Source organism: Lepidochelys kempii, chromosome 1 (genome assembly GCF_965140265.1).
Source record: "Lepidochelys kempii isolate rLepKem1 chromosome 1, rLepKem1.hap2, whole genome shotgun sequence".
In the NCBI taxonomy this organism is placed as follows: Eukaryota; Metazoa; Chordata; order Testudines; family Cheloniidae; genus Lepidochelys; species Lepidochelys kempii.
Window position 1 is genome coordinate 243,967,541 of NC_133256.1, and position 27,818 is coordinate 243,995,358.

The 27,818-nt window shown below is 42.4% G+C and overlaps 1 protein-coding gene and 1 long non-coding RNA gene across 4 annotated transcripts in view; both read left to right on the top strand.

Moving 5' to 3' along the window:
- FGD4 (FYVE, RhoGEF and PH domain containing 4) overlaps positions 1–27,818 on the top strand; it is a 186,309-nt gene that overhangs the window by 63,848 nt on the left and 94,643 nt on the right. The gene's annotated exons all lie outside the window — the stretch shown is intronic.
- Positions 7,463–27,373, top strand: LOC140902123 (uncharacterized). 2 transcript variants are annotated; one of them, XR_012156013.1, is made up of 3 exons: positions 7,463–7,864; positions 20,881–21,075; positions 27,028–27,373. It is a non-coding gene; the product is annotated as an uncharacterized lncRNA (long non-coding RNA). The 2 variants fall into 2 exon arrangements; XR_012156012.1 differs by lacking the exon at positions 27,028–27,373 and adding an exon at positions 22,540–23,476.

Here is a 27,818-nt window from a genome sequence, read left to right on the forward strand (position 1 = left end):
CAAAAGTAAATAGGGAGATTATTTTTAATGACCTTGTATCTTCGATGCTATAGTTTCCTAAAGCTATTTATAATATCATGGCAGCATCCAGAGGCCCCACTCAGGATCAAGACCCCATTGTCTAGGCATAACACCTAGCACACAGACAGGTGCTACTAAAATGTCTTTTTGCAATCCGAGAGCTGTGTGTTCTTCCTTTTTCTATAGGGAGATTGCACAGGGGAATATGGAGCCACAGTAGTAACTACAACTTTGAAATGAGGAAAAATGCTTTGATTGCCTTTCTAGTAACACACACTCTCTCTGTTACCACTTAGAGTGCACGAACAGTACTATACATGGGCTCTCTGAAAGCGAACACTGTGGTGCTGGCAGACCAGGTGCCAGCTTATGCCAGTGCTCCAGGCCTCAGTGAACACACTGACTAATGCATAGCTGGTCTGGCCAGTCTGGCTTATCTGTGGGTTAGTATAGTTTAAAATAGATATAAGAATGTGTTCAGTGTTTAGACTTTATGGAATTGCTTGTAGGATGCTGCATGTATTAATCCTACTTTTTATAATATCTGTATCCCATAGTATAAAGTCATATTCAGTGTTTGCATTGTCAACCTCTGCAATTATATAATTTACCAAACAGAAGAAGCATTAATTAAAGTGCTTGTCCAGCACACAAGATGACCCATTGAAGTCAAATGAGGCATTATGTAGCATCAAAGGAGAGGAAATCTTGTTGATTGTATTCCTCACTCCCTCCAGAAGGGGAGGCCTGGGGATGAACTCATCCCATCAGCTTGGATTCTGGAGTGAAGGAGATAAAAATCCCTGAAAAGGAGAAACTGAGTCTCTTTATGCTGTCTGGACTCTGAGGGGCAAAAATTTGTAAACATAAGTAACAGATCCCCATGCTGCATGTTATGGCTCAGCCCTAAAGGACGTATACAGCTGCTTATTATAGAAGCTTATGTTAGCTTTTTTAAATCTATGACTGTAACTCATTGGTGTATGTATGTTTCCTGTTTTAACCTTGTAAACCTCTAATTTCTTTTGTTAGTTAATAAATCTTTAGTTTATTACAGGATTGGCTACAGGCATGGTCATTCGTTTGAGATCTGAGTACACTTGACCTGAAAGAAGTGACTGGTGTTTTGGGACTGGTTGTAACCTGAATATTATTGTGATTTTTGGGGTGAAGTGACCATCCATCACAGAGTCCAGCCTGCCTGGGTGGCAAGATAAACTGGAATGCCCAAGGGGACTGTCTGTGACTCCATGGTACGACTGTTGGAGAGCTTTAGGAGTTAATACTTGTTACTGGTTTGGTGAAATCTTTTTATAGAACATACAACTAGTTTGGTGTCTCTTCCCTGCTTTTTGACAGTTTGCCCTGAGGTTGGCACTCATGGTTGTGAGCCACTCCAGACAGCATGACAAACACAAGCTGTGAAAATTGACACACATACATGTACGTGGAATTTTGAGCATTCATTCATTGGCACAGCTTCTGCTGCTATTAGCAAAACTTAAGATGTTGCTGTTCTTTTCCCCTTTGCGCCCCCCCCACTTCTCTTGCTCACTTGGCATTAGAGTTGACAGCTGTGGTCACAGATAAGGAACACTCTGCAGTTGCATGATTAAATATCAGGACCTGGTTTCCTGGATAATAGTACTACTAACTAAGCTAGCACCCTCTGAAGGAGCTTCAGGCTAGAGAGTAGCAAGATGGCTTGCAAAATAGTCATGTGCCAATTTGTCAGAAAATTGCTGTGCAAGACCTTCATACCCTGCAGCAGCGCGAAAAGACTTTGTTAGATGTTCATGCACAAAGGCAGTTTTAAGGCCTAGCAACTGGTGGCAAAGAATTGCCAGTAGTACTTTCTGCATCGCTTTCCTCCTATGGCAGCTGGAATTTAGGCTATTGTATGACAGTCTCTCAGGTTTAATGAACAAAGATTTCATGTATATAAACACATACAACCAGCACTGGAAATACTTATGAATAATTTTGTTTTTATGTGGTAACTGTATTGGTGTTTTCCACATAAGATTCACCATTCTGTTGTAATTAAATTTTTATTTTGGGATGTACGTTAGTACAGTGGTTTTCAAACTTTTTTATGGGGACCCAGTTGAAGAAAATAATTGATGCCTGTGACTCAATGGACCTGGGAATGAGGGGTTTGCGGTATGGGAGGGGCTCAGAGCTAGGGCAGAGGGTTGGGGTGAGGGCTGCAGGGTGGGGCCAGGAATGAGGACTCAGGGTGGGGGAGGGGGCTCTGGGCTGGGGCAGGGGGTTGGGGTGCAGAAGGGGGTCAGGGCTCTGGGGTGGGGCTGGGGGATGAGGGGTTTGGGGTGCAGAAAGGGGTTTCAGGTTCGGGGGCGGGGTTCAGAGCTGGGGCAGAGGATTGGGGCACAGGGTTCGGGGTGTGGACTTACCTCCGGTGGCTCCTGGTCAGGCTTCCCACCTGTCCTGGCACCGTGGATTGTGTTGCTCCCTTGCAGTGGCCAGCAGCAGGTCTGGATCCTAGGTGGAGGCGCCTAAGTACCTCCCTCCCCCCCAGTTCCCATTGGCCGGTTCCTAGCCAGTGGGAGTGTGGAGCCAGTGTTCAGGGTGGAGGCAGCTCACGGAGCCCTGTGGCCCCCCTGCCTAGAAGCCAGACCCACTGCTGGCCACTTCCAGAGCACAGCACAGTGTCGGAGTAGGTAGGCAATAGCCTGCCTTAGCTGGGCAGCACTGCCAACAGGACTTTTAATGTCCTGGTTGGCAGTGCTGAGCAGAGCAACGCAGTGCCTGACATGCCATAACCCAGTACTGGGTTATGACCCGAACTTTGAAAAACGCTTCCTTAGAACATACACCTACACATTCCTTCTGATCTTCTTAAGGTGATGACTTCACAGTCTCTCTTCAGCAGGGTCACCAACTGGTAGATCACAATCGACTGGTTGATCCTAGAGCCTCTGACAGTCAATTGTGATCTCTGGCCACTAACAGTCCAGCGGCGAGCGGGGTTAAGGCAGGCTCCCTGGCCCCGTGCTACTCCTGGACCTGGAAGTGGCTGGCATGTCCCTGTGGTGGCGTGGCCCCAGGGGGCAGGGAGTCTCCCTGCACTGCTAGAGTCTGCAAGCACCGCCCCCGCAGCTCCCATTGGCCATGAACAGGGAATTGAGGCCAAAGGGAGCTGTTGGGGTGGTGCCTGCAGAGAGGAGCAGTGCACGGAGCCACATGCCCCCATGCCCAAGGAGCCACAGGGACATGCCAGCCGCTTCTGGTAGCAGCGCAGGGCCGGGGTAGGCAGGAAGCCTGCCTTTAGCCCCGCTGACCAGGAGCCACCCAAGGTAAGCGCTGCCCAGTGGGAACCTGCACCCCCTCCTGCAGCCCTGTGCCAGTCCTGAACCTGCACCCCTTCCTGCATCCCAACGCTCTGCCCCAGCCTGGAGCCCCCTCCCGCACCCAAACTCCCTCCCACAGCTTGGACCTCTCACCCCCTCCTGCACCCCACTCCCGCACTCGAACCCCTACCCCAGCTCGGTGAAAGTGAGTGAGGATGGGGGAGAGTGAGTGACGGATGGAGTGAGCAGGGTGGGGCCTCAGGAAAGGGGCGGGGTAGATCCTGGGTTGCACTTAAATTCAGATAGTTACCTTGTATGTAAAAAGGTTAGAGACCACAGCTCTACAGCATGGCATAAAAGTGTGTGTGTGTGACTTGAACTCCTTAGAGCCAGAGAGAATGGCAGCCCCACAGTTCTCATCCACACTTCTCACTCTCCTCAGCAAAATACTCCAAAAATCCTCAAGGACAGCAGCAATTCCTGTGCATTAATCAGCTGTTACCAAGATCCTCAACTTTCAGTCAGTTAGGGAATCTTTAGCCATTATTCGAGGTGGCACATGTACTGGAGTTGGAGTGGAAGGATGGTCTAGTGATTAGGGCACTAGGCTAAGCCTTGGGAGATCTGAGTGCAGTTACCTGCTCTGTCATAGTCTTCTGTGGGAACTTGGGCGAGTCACTTAGCCTCTTGGTGCCTCAGTTCCCTGTCTGTAAAATGGTGGTGATAGTACCCTACCTCACAGGGGTGTTGGGAGGATAAATACATTAAAGATTGAGGTGTTCAGATAATACAGACCTATATTAGTCTGCCGTATCTTCTTTTCCTTTGCTTTGCCCCTTTAGTTGGGATCAGTGATCCTTGTTCTTCATCTCCAAAGATTCCTGTTGAGTGAGTCTTCCAAGCTGACGCTGATCTTCTTTGTGTCCTCCTTCAGTGTCTCAAATCACCTTTTTCTGGGTCTTCCTTGTGGTCTTTTTCCTGGGACTACTAGATATTGTACTCTGACCAGCATATCCCAGCTCTCATCTCACATTACTCAGCCATCTCAGTCGATGTTCCCTCAGCTTTTCCGTGATGGGATCTGTGAGGGGTTTGGGCCCTTTGGGGTGTCACCTGATGTGCCTGAGTTTAACTGAGCCTCCCCCTTCCCACATCAGCCTCTTCTGCCAGCCTGGGTCCCCTTTACCTGACCTTGCTGGGTTAGGCTCACAAGCCTCTTCCAGATAAGCACATAGGCAGAGCCACACTTCACTGCAGACACAGACTGAGGTCAGCTCTGTGTGAGAGGTCTCCCCCAGCACTCACTTCCCACTCCCTTTAAGGGGTACAAACAAAAAGGTTTTATGAAATTTGCCCCCTCCCTCAACGTGGAGGGAAATATACACAACTTCTTGCCCCCCCCATTAGAAATTACATAAACTGGGTTCTATTATAAACAAGCAACAAGTTAATAACAAAAGGTGAGTTTTAAGTGAATATAAGAGAACAGACAGAACAAAGCAGATTATTGAGCAAATAAAACAAAGTGCGCAAGCTAAGCTCAATATACTAAAGAAACAGGTTACAAAATGTAATTTCTTACCCTAAATGTTACTTTTAGGCAGGTTGCAAAGTTTCTGTGGTTCAGAATTCCAGTTATCTTTCTTTTCAGATTGGACCCCCTGTCTCAGTCAGGACTCTTCCCCTTCCCCCCCCCCCTCCACTTTCCCTTCAGGTGGCTTTAGCAATCTTTCTTCTTGGGCAGACAAGCCATGGAGAGGAGGAGTCCACCCTTAAATAGGATTTTCATAAGATGGGAATCCTTTGTTTCCCACAGTCTCACAGTGTTTGAGTCAGTGGCAGTATGGAGTGTCCGCAGGAAGGCCAGACCTTTTCACAGTCCATTGTCCTAGCAGTGGGCGTCACCCAAAGTAGATAGTCAATATTCCTAATTTCAGACACAGAAATGATACAGGCATACAAATTGGATAATTACGTTCAGGAAATTATAATATTTCCAATGATATCTTATAAGACTCCTCTTGCCTAAAGTATATCTGTTGTCATATTCATATCATAAGCATATTTTCATAAAGAATATGGAGTGAAACGTCACAGGGGCTACTTGCATCACAGCTTGTACCATTTCATTGTCACCTATCAATTCTCCTGTTACCCAGTTCCACCTGAGTATTCTCATTTCAGCAGTGTGAGGTGGTGGTTTCTCTGTTCCTTGCTGGCCAGCATTCTAACCTGCATGTCGTGGCTTTGGAACGGGAATGGATAGGAATTTGCGGAGAGAATTGTCTGAGGTCTACACAGACATGAGGGAAAATATCAGGTCTAGTTTTGGGCTTCTGAAGCCCAATGTCACTTGTAAAGCATTTCAGCCATCAGTTAACATTGGGAGGCAGTGTGGCCTAATGAACAGGGTACTGCCTGGGTTTTAATCCCAGCTCTGCCACTGATTGACACTATGGGTAAGCCACTTAGCCTGCCTGTGCCTCTTTCTCCTCCTACCCTTTGTCTATTTCATCTATTTAGACTGTAATCTCTTTGGGGCAGGGATTCTTCTTACATGTTTGTACAGTAGCTACAACAATGGGGCTCCAATCTCTCCAGTAGTCTCTAGGTGCTACCCTAAAACAAATTATTAGCGATAGTTTGGTTTATTTTAATTTATAACTATATAGTTTTTGTTCTTTTTTTATATAAGCTTAGTTCTTTTTATATCAACTTGTATAGCTCAGCAGTGCAGTGAGAATGAAAGGAATTGAGGATCCAGGAATGAAGGGCAGCACTGAGTGGTCTCATGGTGTGTAGCATCATCTGCAGGGAAATTGTAAGATTTATCACAGTGGGTTCCAATAGAGGGCTTCTCATTCTCCTATAGGAATTGCTAATAGGCCTGCAGGATCAGGGCTAGCTAGCGGAATATAAGAGCAGTATTGTCGGAGAAGGAGGGGAAAAGGTTGGTTGGTTGGTTTTTCTTTCGCCACCCCCCGCCCCTGTATAGTAAGTCTGTTGAATTGGAAATTCCCCATGCTTAAGCTGGATCCAGATACTGGGTGGTTTGGCATCAGTTTACAGAAATCCTCTTCCATTTTCCAAAGCACTGTAAAGTATGAATGACAGAGTTTTGGAGGGCGAGGCAGTGAAAGGCTGAACTTGTAAACTGATCCCACCCACAAAATATTGGTAAACTGACAGGCATGCTCTGTCACTAAATAGGGCTCTTATTATTTTGAATGAGAATGGCATGCAATTAAAGCCTTAATGTATGCCTTCAAGGCTCTTCTCTGCAGGCAAGACTGCTATCAATTGTTCTTGGAAAAACCACTTCCCTGCTCTTCCTGTCCTCCAAAATAATGTCACTGGGGATTTTGCTAGGAGTGCTCCATTGGGCCGCTACATGTGTCAATGCAGGTTTCTTGCTAGATGGGTATGGTCAGGTGAGATGAATAGCTTCAGTTACTACACAGTCCAAAGAGCATTTTCTAGACTCTCTCCTCTCTGTTTCATATTCAGACTGCTTGTGGAGAACAGGTAGCTTTTGGCTGCTGAATCAGCTTTAGTCTTGCTGGATGAGGAGACAGAGAACCTAGCAGAGGCTCTAACAACAAAAGCAAGGAATTGCAATATTCTTGTGGAATAAAACCCTAAATTAGGAGATTAGAACATTTTTAGGTAAGGCAAAGCATAGTAGCTCCAGAAAATGCAGCAAGTGTTCCAACAGAGTAGGTATGAAACCTTTTCCAGTGGAAATAAACCATCCTTTGGAAAATTGTTCTGGCAATTATTTTTGTTCCATACTACCATTGACTTAATTTACCTAACACTCCTACGTTCTTGTATTGTTTTATTAATAAGATTTAAATTTTAACAGCTGTTTTGTTTGCTTGTGACATAATATAAATCTCAATCTATCCAGTGTGGTTTGGAAATTAATTCATTAGAAAAAAAAGACTGAATGAGTGCACTCAACCCTTCTGGAAATTAAGGTGAAAAATAAATCTAGAAGATAATTGTGTCCATAACTGTTGAGAGCTATTTTTAATAGACTTCAAGTTGAGCTTTGTGTGATCTTATTCTTGAGCATTAAACCTACCCGAAATATTAGGCATAGACCTGATCAAGGTTAAATCCAGATGAAAGCTTTTGTTGTGGTGCAGTGCCTTGTTTAAATGGCAAAACACCTGCTTAGGCATGCCCAGTAAGTGCTAGAAGCTTATATGTCCCTTCATTAAGGATTTGCAAGGCTGAAGCACAAAGAGTGATTGTTACCCAATAAGTGGTAGTCACACACTCTACCAATAGCCTTAGGAGAATTGGTTACCATGGAATCCACCATCTGTTCACTCCCCGCTGGAATGTGATTATCCTTACTGTGTTGGGGACTGGCAAAAGCAGGGAAGCGTGTGCTGTCTGCAATTATCTGCAATGGAGTGTGTTAATGGAAGCTTTGAATTAGTAAGCTGGAAGAGCACATAAAGGGATTTTACCAAAACTATTAATCATCTCTAGCCAAGAGGAGTAAATGCAGCTTTTATAAGGTTAGTACTAAATGCACAATATATATACTTTTTTTCTAATATTGATGCAATATATGGTTTCATGATCTAGAGATGAATAACTATTAGTCATTCAGTCTAGCAATTTTTATCAGTAAAGACTGGAAATATTAAGGTTCTAAAGATTCTTTTGTCTCATTTTAAGTAGTTGATTTTGGATCTCTGAAGTAGGAAATGAGAATAACAACTAGCCGAATTGGGGCAATTCGTACCTCTTTTCTATGTGAAATACTGTTCTTTGCCCCCATTACGCATTGAACTAGTTGACTGACTGATTTACACACCTTTTAATGTTAATTGCTTTTTCTTTGAGTGGCTTGTGATAAGCTTCACGTTGTTCTGTTTTGGAAGGGGGGATTGGGATGGGGTGGAGGGGGCATTCAAATGGAGGTACCGGTATAATAGATACATGGTTGTGACTTAGAACATGAAATGGTAGTCGAATGCAAGATCAATTCCCCCCCTCACTGCCACCCTGAACTCACTGACCGATTAAACGTTTAGAATCTTTATTTTGTAACAATATGCGGTTCAATTATGCAGTGACTTTGCACGAGTTCTCAGGGTGCTGTGCGTGTGGAAACAATATGACAGTGCTGTAAAAGCAAGTGTAAAATTAGGGAGACTCACTTTCATTTGTAAGGCTCCTTCTGTATCCATGGAGTCCTTTTTAAACAGTGTTTTGGTTGTGCTGTAGGAGGTAAGTATAACAAATGCTTGATTTAACATTATTTATATTCAATTAAAATTACTGTTGCCTTTATACAAGGGACTTCTAAAAATATGTCTTAAAGCACTATTGTACCAGAAATAGTCATTTAAGATAGCGTCCCTTCTGCAAAGATTTCTGGCCATGTTTTGGGATTTTCTTTTGAAATAAAGTGCTTATGCTGCATGCATTTTACCAAGACTGCCATTTTTATTTTGTATGGGGGAGGGCAGCACTAAAGCCTTTTAATTATGCCATGTCAGTCTTCCTCATTCCACTGATCTGCTCTCTGTGCTCTTAAAATGTCAGTAGGTTGAAAATGACATGGTTAATAAGGTCAACAGCGTGTAAAATAACAGTTTAAAAACGGTGAATTTTTCATCTGGCAGTGTTGTGCATTTTTGTAAAGTCTTGTAGTAGTGAACACTTAGTTCTTCTCCCTGGAGCAGTTATGGAGGCAGCGCTATGGTATAGGGGTTTGTTATGTAGAACGCACAGTAGCATGACTGCATATGTGCTCTGGAGGTAGGTAGGCTTAAAGTCCCTTTAAATGCATAAAGGAACAATGCTGTGCTTACCCCTGGTGGAAGTGGGAGAGTAGTTTTGGTAGCGGCTGTACCACCTTTCGTAATAATTAACTGGTTTTGCTTTTGGACAGATCCCTTCCTCCTTCACAATTAAGTGTTCTGCAATTGAACAGTGTCATTTATCTAGAGCTTGTTTTATTGGACTTAAAGTTGTGGTGCACTTGTTCGTGTGTACCACTTGTTTCATACTATTATATTTGGGTGCTATTTAAAAGAGAGACTGGCTCATGTAGTTGGAAAGACATGAGACTTTCACCGTTAGGACATTATGGACTTGAACTGGGTCAAAACTAATGATCAAAAGTTATGTCAAGGTAATTTTGTGGCTTATGTGAAATGAGTTGTTGGTCCCAGTTCGTTTCCTACTGGACGGTGTCAGTCATAGAATTCACCATCACAGTTGCCAATGAGATAACGGTGCAAGTGTAGGCAGAGAGGCCAACAATGGAATGGACTTAAAAGTGGCTTCTTGTGTGATTTTTTTTTTTTTTTTTTTTTTGCTATATGATTTGCACGGAATTTGTACTGCCACTGCCTGTGTTCTGTTTCCAGCGTAAATAGAGGACTTCACAACTGACATTGTCTCAGATGCATCTCTGAATTTTAAATGACAGTGATGAACATGGTGTAAATGTCTAAATAGACTTTCAATAAAATATTTTTTTTTAAATTGGGATTCATATAAGAGGCTGCAAAATATGTGAATATTTTTTTTAACTTTGGTCACTGGGTCAGTCTTGATCTGCAGACAGAGATTTAAAGACCAGTCAGTAATTAATCCATTAAAGCATCTGGCCATTCATAACAGATTTTTTTTCATCTTCTGGATGCTACGAATAATGTTAAAATACGTGGACATTGATTCTTATGGAATCAGTTACTTTAATGTATTGTGGACAACACATGTAAATGTCCCTGACCTTCTTGATTCAGTGACAAATGAGGCCTACAGCAATGCACAGTCATAAGAGAGACCTATCCTGGAATGCTGGCTGTCTGGGTCAGCAGAGTCCACAGGTTGCACTGAGCCCCTCTGAGGGGGAGTTCCCTAAAGAAGGACTCTGTCGCTCCTTGGAATTCCTCCCTAAAATCTATCCCAGAGCAACACTGCTACCTTTATAGGAGATCTACACGAGGGAAAGATCACCTTTAGTGCATCTTGCCACAACCTCCTTCCCCTCCCCACCCGAAACCACCACCAACAAAAACTACTCCAGGATGCATTTAATTAGTGAACAAAAAAGACATAACCAACATACTATGGCCAGAAATGTATGTATAGTGTAGGTACTTAATTGAGACATTTCTTAAGTCTCATTTGCAATATCTCTGTATATTAAACTATAAAGGAAGCCTGGCATTGAATAATGGGTTTGATTCAATGTAAAGGAGTCTAAAGGGCTTGCCAGCAAACTGACCCAATTGTTTCCCACAAACAGACAAGTCTTTCTGCTTTTACTTTGACACATTATTCTGGAATGCTGTCTGACATGACTTGGATTTATGCATTGCATCCAGGCTGTTAGCTTGCAGAGTTCGTAAACAAGTTTAGTTTTGATACATTTTTCTACTGTTTACTGATATGTTTTGAATTAAAAAAACAAACCCCAGCTTGTGGTTTGCTTCCTTGGGGATGCTCCTTAGCTTCAAGGTTAAAGCTGGCAATCCTCTCTCAACAGTCACGGTTTTGAAAAGTCAGTGTCTGTTTACAAGCCACTCTCTTTGCAACTTGTGTGAGATAATGGAAGTCTAGGGATGGTGGATGTGGGAGGAAAAACCTGCTGACATGGTTGTTGCTACTGCTGGTCTATTTGTAAGTCCTCTATATGAAATTACTTGTGCCTTCCATGCCTATTTTTATTTAAAAATATTGCTGATGTCTGCATTTTCTCCCCTCTCAAATTAGAAATTGCTTTACAAGGATTTAGGAAATTTGTGAAATAGCTTAATTTGGTTGAAAGCAAATCAGTGCTCTTGTTGTGATGAGATTTTGCCTAACTACAGCTAAATAGAAGAGACTCGGAGAGTGGCAGTGAAGGATTAAAAATACACCTATACATTTATAATAGAATTTTCAGTGTTTTACAAGGGATTTGTATTCAGTAGGGAAGACTATAATGCTTTTTTACCCTCCATTAGCAACATCTAACTGAAGATTTGGAGGACCTCCAAAATTGCTTTATAAACCAGAATGAATTCTCACAATTTACCTGTGAGGTAAGTAGCCTTCTTCCCATTTTGCACATAGGGAAACAAATACAGAGGGTAAGTGGGTTGGTAAAAGAGGCAGGAATAGAATATTAAAGTGAGATTATAAAAATAATGTTGCTTTTTATCATCCAGTTGCTCTGCTATATATAATTAACCAGCAGTTAAATGCAAGATGATGATACTTAGAATGCCATGAACATGGAACAAAATAGTGTGTTTATTGCATGTAAGAAATGACTGAGCAAACTGGCTACTTGAGTGTTTAAATCAAACAGTCCTAAAACCTGACCTTGGAAACACTTATGCGTGATGGTAATGTGAGTAATCTCTCGAGTTCCAAAGGGCTATTCATGTGAGTAAAGTTACTCTCATGCTTAGGATCAGACTGCTAGTTAGTAAGGTGTTTTTAGATTGATTGAGAAACACATTCATAAATCACAAGCACATCAAATAATGTTGTTGACTTAGGTGTGTGCAGGCCAGGTCAAGAATTGCATACGCAATGAAAAATAGTTGCCTGGCTTTTGATTGGAGCTGGTCAAATTACATTCTCTCAACTGACAATTCAATTTAATTTGGGTTTTTTTGGCTTTAAGAATAGAGACTGATCTCATTAGTACTCTGTATATTTCAGACAAATTGGTTTTCAGACTGTGGGTCATTTGTGAATGGCTTATGAATATTTCATTTTGACTCTTCCCTATTCATGGCATGTATTTGGCTCGTGATACTTCTCCCTGATTGGCCAGCTAAAACTTAGCTGAAGAATGCCAAGTACATTATCAATTTGTGAAACTTCAGGGATTCATGAGCATTTTTATGAATTCCTGATGGTTATCTTAATACTTGTAAGTAATAATGACTCCACGAGTAGCAGCAAATCTAAATTGAGCTGTTTGTTCACAAATCTGTGGTTCATTATTAGACCAGCTTTACTTTTTACACAACTGTCGGGGGAGCTTAACTTTATTACCCAAGGCAAAAACATGCAAGACGGAAATTTTCATTTCAGATACGATGACTGATGCCATCATATTATAAGCTGCCTTTTTAATGACTAGAATTGTGGAAATAATCGAGCTGCAGTAATTGCTATGCTGGCTATTTTTGCTTCATGCTAGGAGCCTATTCCTGCAAAGGGATGCTACAACATCATACCATAGGGATCATCCTTTAAATGAAAATAATTTTTCCACAGTTGTTTCTATTAGGAGCCTTTGCTGTAATTTTTAACCTGTTCTCAGCAGTCTATTTAGAGACTTATCTATACAGTCACTGATGGGCTTTGGACCATACTTTTTTACTGATATCTGTTGGGTTTAAGAAAACAGCACTACACTCTGTTAATGATTTCATGTAGCAAGTGGACAATCTGTGTTTTAAACCATATTCTGGATTGCCAAATTCATTTATACTTGTAAGAGTTATGGACAATATGTGGTAAACTTGGATGCTGATTAGGCATCCAAATCCATATTTAATTGCCTAAATGAAAGGCCTGATTTTTTTTAAAGTAGTGCTGAATACCCACAATGCTCTCGGACTTCAGTGGAAGTTGTTGGTGCACTACAACTCTGATAATCTGGCTCTTTGGGGTCGTAAGTATGGATTTGAATGCTGAGTTTGAAAATGCCGATTGTTGTACTTCTGTACAGAAGTTTCCATCAACAGCTGTTACACAAACATCAGTTGCAAAACACCCCATTTGAAGTAGGTATGCAATCTTTTCTCTGTTACAGAAGGGAAAACAAGGCACAGTTTGATTTGCCCAAGGTCATAAGTCTAACAGTCAGCACTAGACCTCAAACACCTGAATCCCAGTCCTGTGCTTGAAGCACTGTATCCTCCTCTGTATATTGAGGTTTTTCATTTTGGTTGACTAGCTTGGCTTTTAGCAACATGAAGTCCATGTACTGTCCACTGGAGAACTGTAGGCCATCTTTACTGTTACCAGGCTCTCCATATATTTGTGGGCAGCAGGGTTATCTAAAGAGTTTCTTCAGATGAGTAATAGAAAAGACTAGTCCTCCTCCTACAGACTGTTGTTAATCACTTTGTAGTAACTTCTCTTCCAGGGCAGTAATTCCAGATTTGGGGTTTCCCTTGTTAATGTCTCGCCCCCCTTGCACTCTAATTCTAAATGTGCTTTAATTGTGTGATATTCAAAAAACCAATCGGGCTTCTGTGCTGGAGGATCTTTTTTCAGTGATACTAAACTTCATAAGCTGCCTACACTTGCTTTTATATGAAAGTGTAAGTCTGATGGTCCTTAATCTGCATTCCAGTACTTGTGTACTAAATCTTTTCATAACAGAATAGTAGACTAGCAGTAAGTGTCTCAGTTGCTCAGACTGAGCGTCTCAAGCAGAATACCTTATACTGGCTTTCCTTTTTTATTATTATTAATAAATAATTGTGCCTAGTGGACAAAGCTGGGATGAGACCCCATTGTTAGGTACCTATACAAACACATAGTGACTGTCCCTTGCCCCGAAGAATTTACAAAGTAGACAAGAAGGGAAAGGGTTCGAGGAGAAAGTGTGCACAGACAGATGAAGTGACTTGCCCAAGGTACTTCAGCACGTTAGTGGCAGAAGGAGATTTAGAACCCAAATCTCCTAATTTCTGTCCTGTCCTATGCATGCTGTCTCTCTTTTATTGTATCTATTACAGTAGAACTTCAGAGTTACGAACACCTCGGGAATGGAGGTTGTTTCAAAAGTTTACAACTGAACATTGACATAACAGAGCTTTGAAACTTTACTATGCAGAAGAAAAATGCTGCTTTTCACCATCTTAATTTAAATGAAACAAGCACAGAAAGTTTCCTTACCTCATCAAATCTTTTTATAAATTTCCTTTTATTTTTTAGCAGTTTATATTTATCATAGTACTCTACTGTATTTGCTCTTTTTTTTTTTTGGTCTCTGCTGCTGGCTGATTGTGTACTTCCGCTTCTAAATGTGGTATGCGGTTGACCGGTCAGTTTGTAACTCTAGTGTTTGTAACTCTGAAGCTCTACTGTATTCCTTCTTTTAATAAAGAAACTCCTGATGCTCCTGAAGATGAATAATAATTCAACAAATTTATGTGTTTATAAGTAAAATTGCTTGGTGATAGCTCCCGGCCTGGTATTTGATCAGTTTTTAGTATTGGGATTGCCTTGGTTAGGCCTCATACTGGTGAGCTTTCTGAGAGGGGTGTCTTGACATGGTGGTGTGTGTTCAGTACTGTGAATAATAATGCTGAAGTATAGGGGGTTGCTGAGCTATCAAAGGGCTTCATCTGGATGATCTGATACCATCCTTACTTTCTCAAAAGTCCTGTTTTATTACTTAAGACTAATGTAATTGCTCCTTGGAAATTGCATGTTTTAGGTTCTTATGCACCAGTTCTCTTCAATAGCTACTGTATGTGCCATTGCTTGGGGCCATATTCTGGTGTTATGATTGGACACTTACTATAATCCACATGACCCATTTTTGCCCTTTGGTCCTGTTGTGACAATTTTCTGCTTTGTCTGTAAATGACTAAATTTTAAGCTGCTCTGCAGTAGATTATCTCTGTAGCTGTGAATGGGTGGTTTATTCTAAAATGTGTCTGGGTAGAGATCTGAGGTTCTCTTAAGAACAGATGTTTGGTAATAACGTGGTGGTCACGTTTTAATTCTCTTGTATCTAAAAATGTATTGCTTCATAAATCCGAACACTTGGAAATTGTGGTGGTCTGTTCAGGATAAAACATCCACTTTCCTTTGTAGATGCAGGGATCATTGTCTGTCAGTGCTTACTAACAAAAGAAGTTTGTATTACTGCAGTGCTCTTTCTGCCTGCATCCTGATTTTGCTAAATGCTCTTTTTTCCCCTGGTTCAGAATACAGTCGCTGGCTTCCTGCATGCTGCAATGATTCATAGAATCATAGAATCATAGAATATCAGGGTTGGAAGGGACCCCAGAAGGTCATCTAGTCCAACCCCCTGCTCAAAGCAGGACCAATTCCCAGTTAAATCATCCCAGCCAGGGCTTTGTCAAGCCTGACCTTAAAAACCTCTAAGGAAGGAGATTCTACCACCTCCCTAGGTAACGCATTCCAGTGTTTCACCACCCTCTTAGTGAAAAAGTTTTTCCTAATATCCAATCTAAACCTTCCCCACTGCAACTTGAGACCATTACTCCTCGTTCTGTCATCTGCTACCATTGAGAACAGTCTAGAGCCATCCTCTTTGGAACCCCCTTTCAGGTGGTTGAAAGCAGCTATCAAATCCCACCTCATTCTTCTCTTCCGCAGACTAAACAATTCCAGTTCCCTCAGCCTCTCCTCATAAGTCATGTGTTCCAGTCCCCTAATCATTTTTGTTGCCTTTCGCTGGACTCTCTCCAATTTATCCACATCCTTCTTGAAGTGTGGGGCCCAAAACTGGACACAGTACTCCAGATGAGGCCTCACCAATGTCGAATAGAGGGGAACGATCACGTCCCTGGATCTGCTGGCAATGCCCCTACTTATACATCCCAAAATGCCATTGGCCTTCTTGGCAACAAGGGCACACTGCTGACTCATATCCAGCTTCTCGTCCACTGTCACCCCATTCTTGCTTGAGTTCTGATTTTTGCATTAAGCTTTTTGTATAAGATAGCACCAGCACCTCAAACGTGTCTTCAAAGCAGGGGTGGGCAAACTTTTTGGTCCGAGGGCCACATCTGGATGGGGAAATTACATGCAGGGCTATGAATGTAGGACTGGGGCAGGGGGTTGGGGTGCAGGATGGAGTTCGGGGTGTGGTGTGCAGGAAGGGTCTCAGGGCAAGAGGTTGGGGCAGAGGAGGGGTGCAGGGTGTACGAGGGGGCTCAGGGAAGATGGTGGGGTGCAGGAGGGGATGCACAGTGCGGGAGAGGGCTCAGGGCAGTGGTGCAGGGAGCAGGAGGGATGTGGGGTTCGGCAGAGGAATCACGGCAGGGAGCTAGGGTGCGGGGTGCAGGCTCCAGCCTGGTGCCGCTTACCTGGAGCAGTTCCAGGGTGGCAGCGGTGTGCACCGGGGCCAGGGCAGGCTCCCTGCTGGCCCCAGCCCCGTGTCACTCTGGGAATGGCTGGCACCACATCTGTGCAGCCCCTGGGGGAGGGGGGCAGAGGGCTCTGCACGCTGCTCTTGCTTCTGGGTACCTACCCCGAAGCTCCCATTGGCTGCAGTTCCCTGTTCCTGGCCCATGAGAGCTTTTGAGGGAGGTACCCCAGGCAAGAGCAGTTCACGGAGCCCTCTGTCCACCCTCCCCAGGAGCCACAGGGACGTGGTTCTTGACGCTTCTGGGAGCGGCGCGGGGCCCATGGTGCCACAGGGGTGGTAGTCCTGCGGGCAGGATCCAAAGCCCTGATGAGCCGGATCCAGCCCATTAGCCGTAGTTTGCTCACCCCTGCTTCAAAGCCTGCTGACCTTGTTTTACTTTTAGCTTTGCTGGTAAGCACCAGGCCATTAACGGAATATTTGACATTTTCACAAGTTGCAGGGATGCTTTTTCTCAGCACTTTGTGGAGCTAAAACTTTAGCTAGTAGGCCACTTAATCTTCATTTCCCGTTTGTTTTCTTTTAATTGTAAAATGCCTTCTCATACTTTGGGTGAATTATATTCTATGCAAACTGGAAGATGTTGCTGCAATCTGCTAATGCTGACTAATGCACTTGCATCTTGAGTATGGATGTTAGAGTAGAGCAATCTATAACCAGTTATGTAATGGACTGAGGTAAAGATAAAGAGGAGAAAAGCAAGCAATTTGTGAAAATCCACTTTATCTAACTAGGTTTTTCAATAAGATACAATAATATGTTAGTGTGTTGATCATGTTTCGGTTTATTCAGATTCTTCCCATATATTTCAATGCAAATATTGCAAAACCAGTTTATTTAAAATCTATCTAGACAGATGTGGTCCAGCTCGGTTTCATAAGAGTAAAACTTATATCTTTGATTTTGGTAAGAAAGCAAAAAATGAAATTTAAATAAGCATGTAGCTTATAGGAAACATATATTTTGTTCTTCAAGTTCCACAGAGCAGGGCCGGCTCTACAGTTTTTGCTGCCACAAGCAGTGAAAAAAACTGCTGTCGCGGACAGCAAAAGGAAGAAGCTGCCGCTGATTTGCCACCGCGGCCGGAGGAACTGCCGCCCCTTTCTAACTGCCACCCTAAGCGCCGGCTTGGAATGCTGGTGCCTGGAGCCGGCCCTGCCACAGAGCTCCTCAAGTAGATGGCAGCGGAGCAAATGTGAGAAAAGATCATTGCTCTTTTGTTAAAATAAATGATAAAAAGCCATTATTGAATGGCTGATGTAGGCTTAGATGTAGACAGTAGTAATTTAAAAGAAATTTCAGTGTAATTACTGCTGAAGCAATTTCTGAAAACTATTTGTGTTTACTTGATTCTTTCCTGTATAAAACAAAAAGCAGGGTGGCCCTGGAAATGTGGTCTCGTACCTTTATCACCACAAGAACTACAGATATAAATGATGTAACAATATTTAGTTATTTCACATAAGTGTTATCTTCTTTCTTTACATGGATTTTACCCTGGACTGTGTCTTATTAACATCCTATCAACCATTTTTAACTAGATATTTAAATTCAACTGGGGTAGATGGGATGACAGTTGTAGCAATTGTGTATGTTAGGATGGCAAATTCTAGGACCCTGTGTAGAAATGCTGCTGTTTTTGCTCGCTGACTCTGATGCCAGATTATGTGGGTCCTAATAGAGCCAAGCCAGATGAACAAACAATTTGTACATCTGAGAGAGAAGGCAATAAGGGCATGGACAGACAATAAGTATCTTTAGATATAAGCCCCCTTAAGAACAGCTGAGCTCAGGAAAAACGTAAGATGAGGTGTTTTTTTAGATTTATTTTTATGGGGGGTAGGAGAGGAGAGCATTGTGCAGGGTGCTAGGGAAATTGATAGTAAGAGAACATCCTTACCGGAAGGAGTTTAGTTTAATTTAAAACAAAATATTAAATGTGGGCATAAAATTAGAGGAATGATGTTTACATGGATAGGAATATATGTATACTAGCTATATGCAAGCTGCTTTGTTTTTTGAGTTCATACACTTTGCTTACCTTACGTTTTGTTAACTCCAGACAACCGCTATATTTGGATCAGACTCAGTGTGTACTCCTGGGTGAATTCTGCGCTACTGTGCAAGCGCAGACTTGATGTCCTCTGCAAATTCTACTCTTTCCCTGCAAAATAATTGATTCATGCGCCCCTCTTGGGCAGCAGTCCCAAATGGGCACATTTGGTTTGGGTGCCGGGCAACCACCTCGGGGGGCTGGGCTGGGGTGGGCATGTATGTAAGACTCGGTCCCTTTTGCTTGCTATTGCGGCACATCTGGTGCAGAGGGGCACGGCCCCGGGATGTGTTTGGGGCAGGTCTGGCCATTGCACTCTGTCAGGGTCTGGTGCATCCTTATTCAGAGTCCCTGGCCCAGGGTGGTTGGGGGGCTGCAGGGTGATCACCCACCTCTGTGCAGGTAGTGGCCTGTGCTCCCCATTGCCAAGCTGGAGCCTCATTTCCATTGTCCTTCTAATCTATTGTCTGCAACAATTTAAATTCTAGACCAATGACTGAGTAGTGGTATGCTGAGTACTACTTAACCATGCCATTCACTAACCTTTAGCTTCAGGGCATTCCTTAAATGTCTCACCTGTTTTGGAGGTAGGCTTTCCCCACTCACCTTCTCAGGGATTTTTTTTTTTAAAGAGAAAACATTGCATACTCAAATGAAGCAAATCTAGTGAGCAGATTCATTGTGGTATTATAGTAGTACATGGATGCACATTGGATAAAAGTCAATATTTGCAATTGTGTCCCAATACTTAGGGCTTGTCTATATTAGAAAAGTTGTACAGGGGGGAGGGATAGCTCAGTGGTTTGAGCATTGGCCTGCTAAACCCAGGGTTGTGAGTTCAATCCTTGAGGGGGCCATTTAGGGATCTGGGGCAAAAATTGGGGATTGGTCCTGCTTTGAGCAGGGGGTTGGGCTAGATGACCTCCTGAGGTCCCTTCCAACCCTGATATTCTATGATTCTTAACTAAATTAATTTGAAATCTGTGTAGTTAAATAGGTGATACCCCCTAATGTAGATGCACTTAAACCCATTTAATCCTTTGTTTAGCATATACTAGTAAATTACTAAATTAAACTAAACTGATTTAAGTGAGGATTAAACAGGTGTAAGTGAATCTACATTAAGTGAGAAGTACCACCACCATTAATATCCAAAACCAAAGTTTAAAAATCTTCCTATAACTTGGTTTATATTTAATCAATATGCACTAGTGCTACTAAAATAGAATGGACAAGCATTGTAAATAATAGCTACCTTTTTGGCAAATCAGAAATAAAAACACATAAGAGCATAAGAATGGCCATGCTGGATCTAGCCCCGTATCCTGTCTTCCAACAGTGGTCAATGCCAGGTGCTCCAGAGGGAATGAACAGAACAGGTAATCATCAAGTGATCCATCCCCTGTTGCCCATTCCCAGCTTCTGGCAAACAGAGGCAAAAGACACCATTCCTGCCCATCCTTGCTAATAGCAACTGAGGGACCTATCCTCCATTAATTTATCTAACTCTTTTTGGAACCGTATTATAGTCTCGCCCTTCACAACATCCTCTGGCAAAGAGTTCCACAGGTTGACTGTGGGTTGTGTGAAGAAATACTTCCTTTTGTTTGTTTTTAAACCTGCTTCCTATTGATTTCATTTGGTGATCCCCAGTTCTTGTGTTATGAGAGAGGAATAAATAACACTTCATTTACTTTCTCCACACCAGTCATGATTTTAGAGACCTCTATTGTATCCCCCCTTAGTTGTCTCTTTTCCAAGCTGAAAACTCCCAGTCTTATTTATCTCCCATCATATGAAAGCTGTTCCATACCCCTAATCATTTTTGTTGCCCTTTTCTGTACCTTTTTCAATTCCAATATATCTTTTTTTGAGATGGGGTGACAAAATCTGCGTGCAGTATTCAAGATGTGGGCATAGCATGGATTTATATAGAGGCAATATGATATTTTCTGTTGTCTTATATCGAAACAGTTCTCACAATTCTCTGAAATTAGAGTTAGGTTAACGAGGAAGCCTAAGAAATGTTGAGCTATTAACTTTATTAACAAGCAGAAACCACTAATGGTAAAGTCTGCAAGTTAGATAACATTTTAAATCCAAGCTGACAAAGGCGAAGTCTGTCTTTGTTCGAGAGAATTAGCAAACGAACCACAAGTTCCCATTTTTTGTAGACTATGTGAAAATGTTAAAGTAGCGGAAAACACTTTTTGTAGTAGTAATAAAACATGTATAGTAAATGTTTCAGGAGTGCTCACTCTGTTTTTTGCGTAACTAGATAAGGAGCCAGTCGTTGATAAGCAAGAATATGTAGCACAATTACTGGCTTTTGTAAAATCAGTAAAAACTTGTTTTTTTTTTTATTTGTACCATTGTAGTGTCCAGGAGCTCCTGTCGTGGACCAGGACTCCATTGTGCTAGGTGCTGTATAAATACAGAACAAAAAGACAGCTCTTTGAGGCAGGGACTAGGGAAACTGTTGTGCGCTGCAAATGGCTGTCTCTCTGCAGCACTTAACGAGCTCCATTTGAAAGAAGTTTGGAAGATGTACGAAGTAGCTCCACTCAAAAAAGGTAAGTATTAGCTCAGTAGCTCTGATGTAGTGATTACAGGTCCAGTTTGTGCTGTGATACTTTTTTGTTTTATGTGCTTCCTGTGCGCTGAACTGCAGCTGAAAAAGCTAACTTCTGGGGGGGGGGGGGGTTGGTCCTTCCTGAAAAGGCCCCATGTACTTGAATCCAAATTCTTTTTTTTTTTTCTTCCCTTCCACCCCAAAATATACATGGGGTTTAGGATTTAGAGTTGTAGTTTGGACTCATTTCTAATCAGTAGCACGGCTTTATGATCACAGAATCATAGAATATCGGGGTTGGAAGGGACCTCAGGAGGTCATCTAGCCAACCCCCTGCTCAAAGCAGGACCGATCCCCAATTAAATCATCCCAGCCAGGGCTTTGTCAAGCCTGACCTTAAAAACCTCTAAGAAAGGAGATTCCACCACCTCGCTAGGTAACGCATTCCAGTGCTTCACCACCCTCCTAGTGAAAGTTTTTCCTAATATCCAACCTAAATCTCCCCCACTGCAACTTGAGACCATTACTCTTGTTCTGTCATCTGCTACCACTGAGAACAGTCTACAGCCATCCTCTTTGGAACCCCCTTTCAAGTGGTTGAAAGCAGCTATCAAATCCCCCCTCATTCTTCTCTTCCGCAGGGTAAACAATCCCAGTTCCCTCAGCCTCTCCTCGTAAGTCATGTGTTCCAGTCCCCTAATCATTTTTGTTGCCCTCCGCTGGACTCTTTCCAATTTTTCCACATCCTTCTTGTAACGTGGGGCCCAAAACTGGACACAGTACTCCAGATGAGGCCTCACCAGTGTCAAATAGAGGGGAACGATCACGTCCCTCGATCTGCTGGCAATGCCCCTACTTATACATCCCAAAATGCAGTTGGCCTTCTTGGCAACAAGGGCACACTGACTCATATCCAGCTTCTCGTCCACTGTAATCCCTAGGTCCTTTTCTGCAGAACTGCTGCCGAGCCATTCGGTCCCTAGTCTGAAGCAGTGCATGGGATTCTTCCGTCCTAAGTGTAGGACTCTGCACTTGTCCTTGTTGAACCTCATCAGATTTCTTTTGGCCCAATCCTCTAATTTGTCTAGGTCCCTCTGTATCCTATCCCTACCCTCCAGCATATCTACCTCTCCTCCCAGTTTAGATGTGCTAAGTTCTTAAAAATCAGCTTGAATGGCCATAAAGATTCCCATTTGTATAATTTGGATAGGAACATAGGAATTGTCTTGTTAGTGTTAATATAGTTGAAAATTTGTTACAGTAGTGCCCAGCGGCCAGTGGTCCATTTAATCCATTATACAATGGTGGCCAGTACCAGAGGCTTCTGTAAAAAGTTAAAAGAATCCCTGTAAAGGACAAATGTGGAGCAGTCTGCCCTCGGGGAAATGTCTAACAGGCTGGTGAAAGGGAACTGAAAGAAAACACCATAGATCATTATCTTTTATTGTTGTTTTTTGCATTACAGATCATACCTAGGACTCTGATATCAGGGCCCTATGGTACAAAAACAAAGTAAAAGACTGCCCGTGCCCCAAAGAGCTGACAATGTAAATAGACGACAAGGACAAAGGACAGGAGAGGAAACCGAGGTTGACCAAGGTTACACAGCAGGTCATTGGCAAAGTTGGGAGGAGAAGCTAGGTCTCCCAACTCACACTCCAGTATCCTATCCACTGGGTCACAGTACCTTTTTACATGTGAATACCTACCACCAATCCAAATATATTTTTGCTGCTGCCTTATTTTAAAATTGCTCACGGCTTTTATTAATATTACGATTTCATGGGAGTCTATGGTCAGAATGACTGATTTTTTTATTTTTTTTGTAATTATTGCAGTAAAGTACATTTGGCAGTTACTGAAATCCATTTGTGTGCTTATGTATGCACATACATAACATAGCATGGGTAGATTTCTTAGATATACTTCATGGAGGCTGGAGTACTCTGCTGTATACTCTATTAAATGCCAATTGCTACATTATGCTGCTAGCTTAAAATCTTCCTATATTGGGACCATATTCATTTAAAATATGAATACTGTACCTCTATAATGGTCAAGGTGAATTACAATATTGATGAATGGAGAAGTCATTAAGTTCCACACTGAATCTCCTCACATTCTTCCTTTGATGAAGGATGAAAGACATCAGGTTTTCAGGGCTACTGATTGCAGGGTACCCCAAAATTCAACAAAACAATAGTTTTGGCCCATCAGATAAGTTTTTCAACGGGGGCACAATCCTTAGTCATGGTGGGATGTGGGAGGATGCAAAATAATGCCCCCGTCTACCTCTCCTCCATCAGATCCTGGGAAGAGCTGGTAGCCAATTTGGCCCCCACTGTGAATTAGAGCAGCAGTAGGCTTATACCAGCTCCACAAGGGCCAATATATGGGTGAAGACTTCAGAAGCTAGTGTGCTCTGGCCATGCCCTGTTTTGCTCCTAGAATTCTCCATGGCATGCCCCCTGTGTGCTAGGGGGACTAGGAAGAGATGGCATGGAGCCAGCCATGCCTGCCTTCACCAGTTGGGGGTTCCTCTGTGCAAGGGTGTCTCTTTGGGGGTCAGTTTTAAATCCCCATTAGACGAGCGGAAAGGGGACTTAAGAAAGTGGGGTCTATCCTGGGGAAACCAGCACTCTCAGTGCAGAGCACTGGTGTGTTCAACACTCGTAACAGCTCTCTCCAGAAGAGAGACAAGCTGCTGCATTTGCCATCTGCTTGGAGCTACAGTTTGGGTTGGGACCTCTCAAGATTTGGTCTATGAAACAAAATCATTGTCTTGCAGCAGCTTGATACTATGGTGCAATATTCTATGCAAAACTGTTCAGGAGTCTGCAATAATTATTCACACTGTAAATGCACAAAGTCTTAATTCAAGTGAGTCACTGTCAACTGAACTAATTTGTAGTCTATCAGATTACCCTGGGTGTGCATCAATACAGAATTCAAGTACCTATTTTATCCTTTGTTGTGAAACTTCCGTATAGATTTTGTAATGAACCTCAAAATCATGTGACACATTAGCTGCTAGCTTCATCAAAGAGCACCAGTCTACCAGCTCGTTAATTTGGCTTCCTTTTCAATGCTCTTAATTCAGATTAATTTTGGATGTGTCCATAATGTTTATTTTCCATGTAACTCCCCTTGTTTCCGCCTCCCCCACTGCCGCCCCCCCCACACACTTTTTGTGACCTTGCATTAATGTTCACTTACTGTAAAGAGGTTTAGGCGGCACACTGGGGGATTGCAGCGCTATTATTTTTGCGGTGCAGTGGCTCCGTCTCACACAATGGATTTCGAAAGCTGGCTGTTGAAAACTTCAGTAGCTGCAGAGTGTGGCTGGTCATCTCATGACCAGGGAATCATCGTGAGCATTGAATATCGGTTCCACAAATGACTTGAATGCAATTGCATGATGTGTACACAATTGTGGAATGTGGCGCACAATGTTTTGTATCTCACGCATTTAGAAAGCTGAAAGCAAAACGTGGTTTAGAAGGCTTGCATTTTCTTGTTCAGTTCATTTAGGGGGTAGACTATATCAGCCAGGTGGGCACGTTTTGCACAACATGCCACGTCGGTGATCAAGTCTGTGTATGCAGATTCCTTCAAAGTTAAGAACATTTTACATTAGTCTCTCAGCTTATACAAATTTGAGAGAACTTTTTCCATGGGGAAAACCAGCATATTTCTGTGTGCAAAAGTAAATTTGAGTGTTCTGCTCCCATTTCCTCACAAAACTGCAAGAAAAGGCAACACTTCAAGGACCATGATTTTTATGAAGTTCACTACCTTTACTGCTCCATCTAGCACTAAAGAAAGTTCCTCTGGTAGTGTTTTGGCAACAAGAGCTTCACAGTGTAGGCAACAGTGGGTCACCAACACAGCTGGGTTTTGTTCTTTGACCTTGCTTTCAATCCCTTTCATTTTTGTCAGTCAGAGAGGCTGTCCCATCTGTGCGACTAGGACAATTTTTCCAGTGCAGTTCTCCCTCTTCAGGGAAGGTTCTTGTCACCCTTAATATTGTGTCTCCAGTTGTGTGACCTGGCAGCAGTTTGCAAAATAAAAATATCTTATACTATCTCCGTGAACGTACCCGGTGTTAGCCAAGAGTTGAGCATGACCACTGAGATCTGTTGATTCATCAAATTGCAGTGTAAACCTTCTGCTTGATTTGACTCTTTCTTGGAGCAATCTGAATGTCAGCTGACATATCATCAATATAGTAACTTATTATATTATCTGAAAGGGGAACTTTTGCAATTTCATTGACTGCATTTACACCTAACGTTACTTTCACTTTTTCTTTTCTGTGATTGTATGCAACTTTTTTGCCTTCACCACAAGCTCAGCAACCAAGTAGCTTGCATCCAGCACTTAATCAGAAACAGTTACGCTCTCCAGTCATTTGTACTTGTTTATCATTATGGTCCTTCAAACACTCGAAAATTATTTTTGCTTGTTGGCAAGGGACAGATGTTTGCTTGTAAGGTGGTGTTTTAACTTATTTGGCCCCATGGCATGGCTTGAGAATTTCTTCCCACATAGAAGACATTGTGGAAGAGGGCAAGATGGTTCACCTGTAAATAAAAATCCAAATAGCAAATAACTCCCACAGTAGCGTCGGCTCACCACTTTGACTTTGCTGTGTTCACGTTCCGTTTCATCATTGAAAGTAGATCTGGAGGTGCTGGGCCAGAATCTTTCTTCAAACATTTCTCCATTTTTAAGTCTTCAGTTCAAAATTCACCACTGAAACTGAACAGTTGATAAGAAAACACGGCTGCTTGCATGGTATCACAGGTAGCAAGTTCATTTGAGTGTAGCATGATGCAATGTCTGTCTAACGCACGTACACCCAAAGAGCAATAACTCAAAATGCAATGTGGGTCTGACACTAATTAAAATAAATGAGATTATTTTTCCCCACAAGTGACCATTCCAAAATTCTGTTCGTGCCTGACAGCACAATAGCGTGCCATGGCACACAAGTTGGGAAACACTGCACTAGAGTACAACAGGTCTGCCAAGGACCTACTGGCCCTGGAGACAGGCACTCATGTGAGGATCCAGCCATTCGAGAGAGAGCAGAAGAAATGGACTAAAGCCTTTTGTGAGGGGTGCAATGGCACCCAAGTTATATGAAGTGACTACACAAGAATGGTAGGTGATCTGAAGGAACAAGAGACGCGAGCTTACAGAGATCATCAGAATGGAGTAACAGAGAACCATTGAGAAGCAAACCCCACAGGGAGGAAGAAGAGTTTGCTAGACTTAGAGACAGGTGACAGGAAGAGAGAAGTCTTTCCCATGTTGGTTGCGTGCTGAGGAGTTCAAACTATCTCAAAGACGCAGTGACCAGCTGGGTCTGTGGTAAAGGCAAGATTCCATCTCAGCTATGTGCTAGTAGCCTGGGGCCAAAAGGACCCAGGGTGAGGTCCTGGGTGTCAATTATTTGTTTTTAATGTTTGTATTAAAATGTTCCTAAAATAGGGAAAATGTATCCTAATTGGTGGAACTGGAGTCAGAGGGCCTGTGTTTCCTGAAGGGACTCTTACTCACATGTCACCAGTGGAACACAAAATGTGGGGAATTAGGCTAAAAGCAACTCAGGCATATAAACAGAGCTGGCCCTGGTATTTAATGTAGTTTTATTTAAACTGCAGTTAGCTTCACACTGAAACAAAATAGACTACTCAGGCACAGTGGCTATGGAATATACATCTCCTCCCCTGTGTGCTGCTTTAAAAAAAGATTATCATATGCATATGTTTTCATATTCATACAGATAAGTGCTACAGTATAATATATGTAATTAAAATGTGAAACTCAATATGAAGCAGGAGAACCATGGTCTAGTGATTAAAAGCATAGGACTTGGCATCAGGAGATTTGGGTTCTGTTCCTTGATCTAGCACTGACTTTGTCACTTAACCTCTCTCTTCCTCAGTTTCATCACTTGTAGAACAGCAGAATACAGAACTGAGTCACAGGGTGTTGGTGAAGCTTAATTATGACTTGAAGACTGCTTTGAGATGGAAGGCAAGACAGAGGTGCCAAGTATTTTATCAAGACGTTTGCATTAACTCTTCCAATTCCTGGAGTGCTGAGGCAGGGCGCATTTTATTTAGCCAGTGGCTTCAATTTGTAGTGATAAACTAATTCCTGTGGAATTCAACTATGTACTGTGCATGTCCTTGAACCAACAATATGCTGTTTTATTGGATGTATATTTTATATTTTGAACAATTTCATATAGATAAAATTATCCATTTTAGAAACATTCTCTTTGTTAACCAGTAATGAAAACATTTATTTGAATCAGAGTTACTGAGATTTCATTTCATGACACTGTTTTCTATGTAGCTAAAGAACTTTAATCACATTGGTATTACTTTTCAATTTTTTACAGTTCTATAGTGACAATTTTGGGAAAATTTATTTCCCAGTAGCATGACAGTTTTGTGTGATTTTAGCATTGCTAACAAGGAAACTCTGTAGGAAATGTAACTGATGATGCATGGTCCTAAGAAATAGTGTTATCCCAGATGCTTGTAGGCACATTACTTTGAAGACATTAATGATATAGTTGCATTTATTGCCAATATGCTTCTAGTAAAGTCACACCAATATTTTACTATGTTGATTTTCAGTAGCACCATGGTCCAGTTTTATAGTTTGTACCATCCCTGCCTAGAATAAGGAATGCTGAATGTAACCTCAGTTGGAAGACCTGTAGAT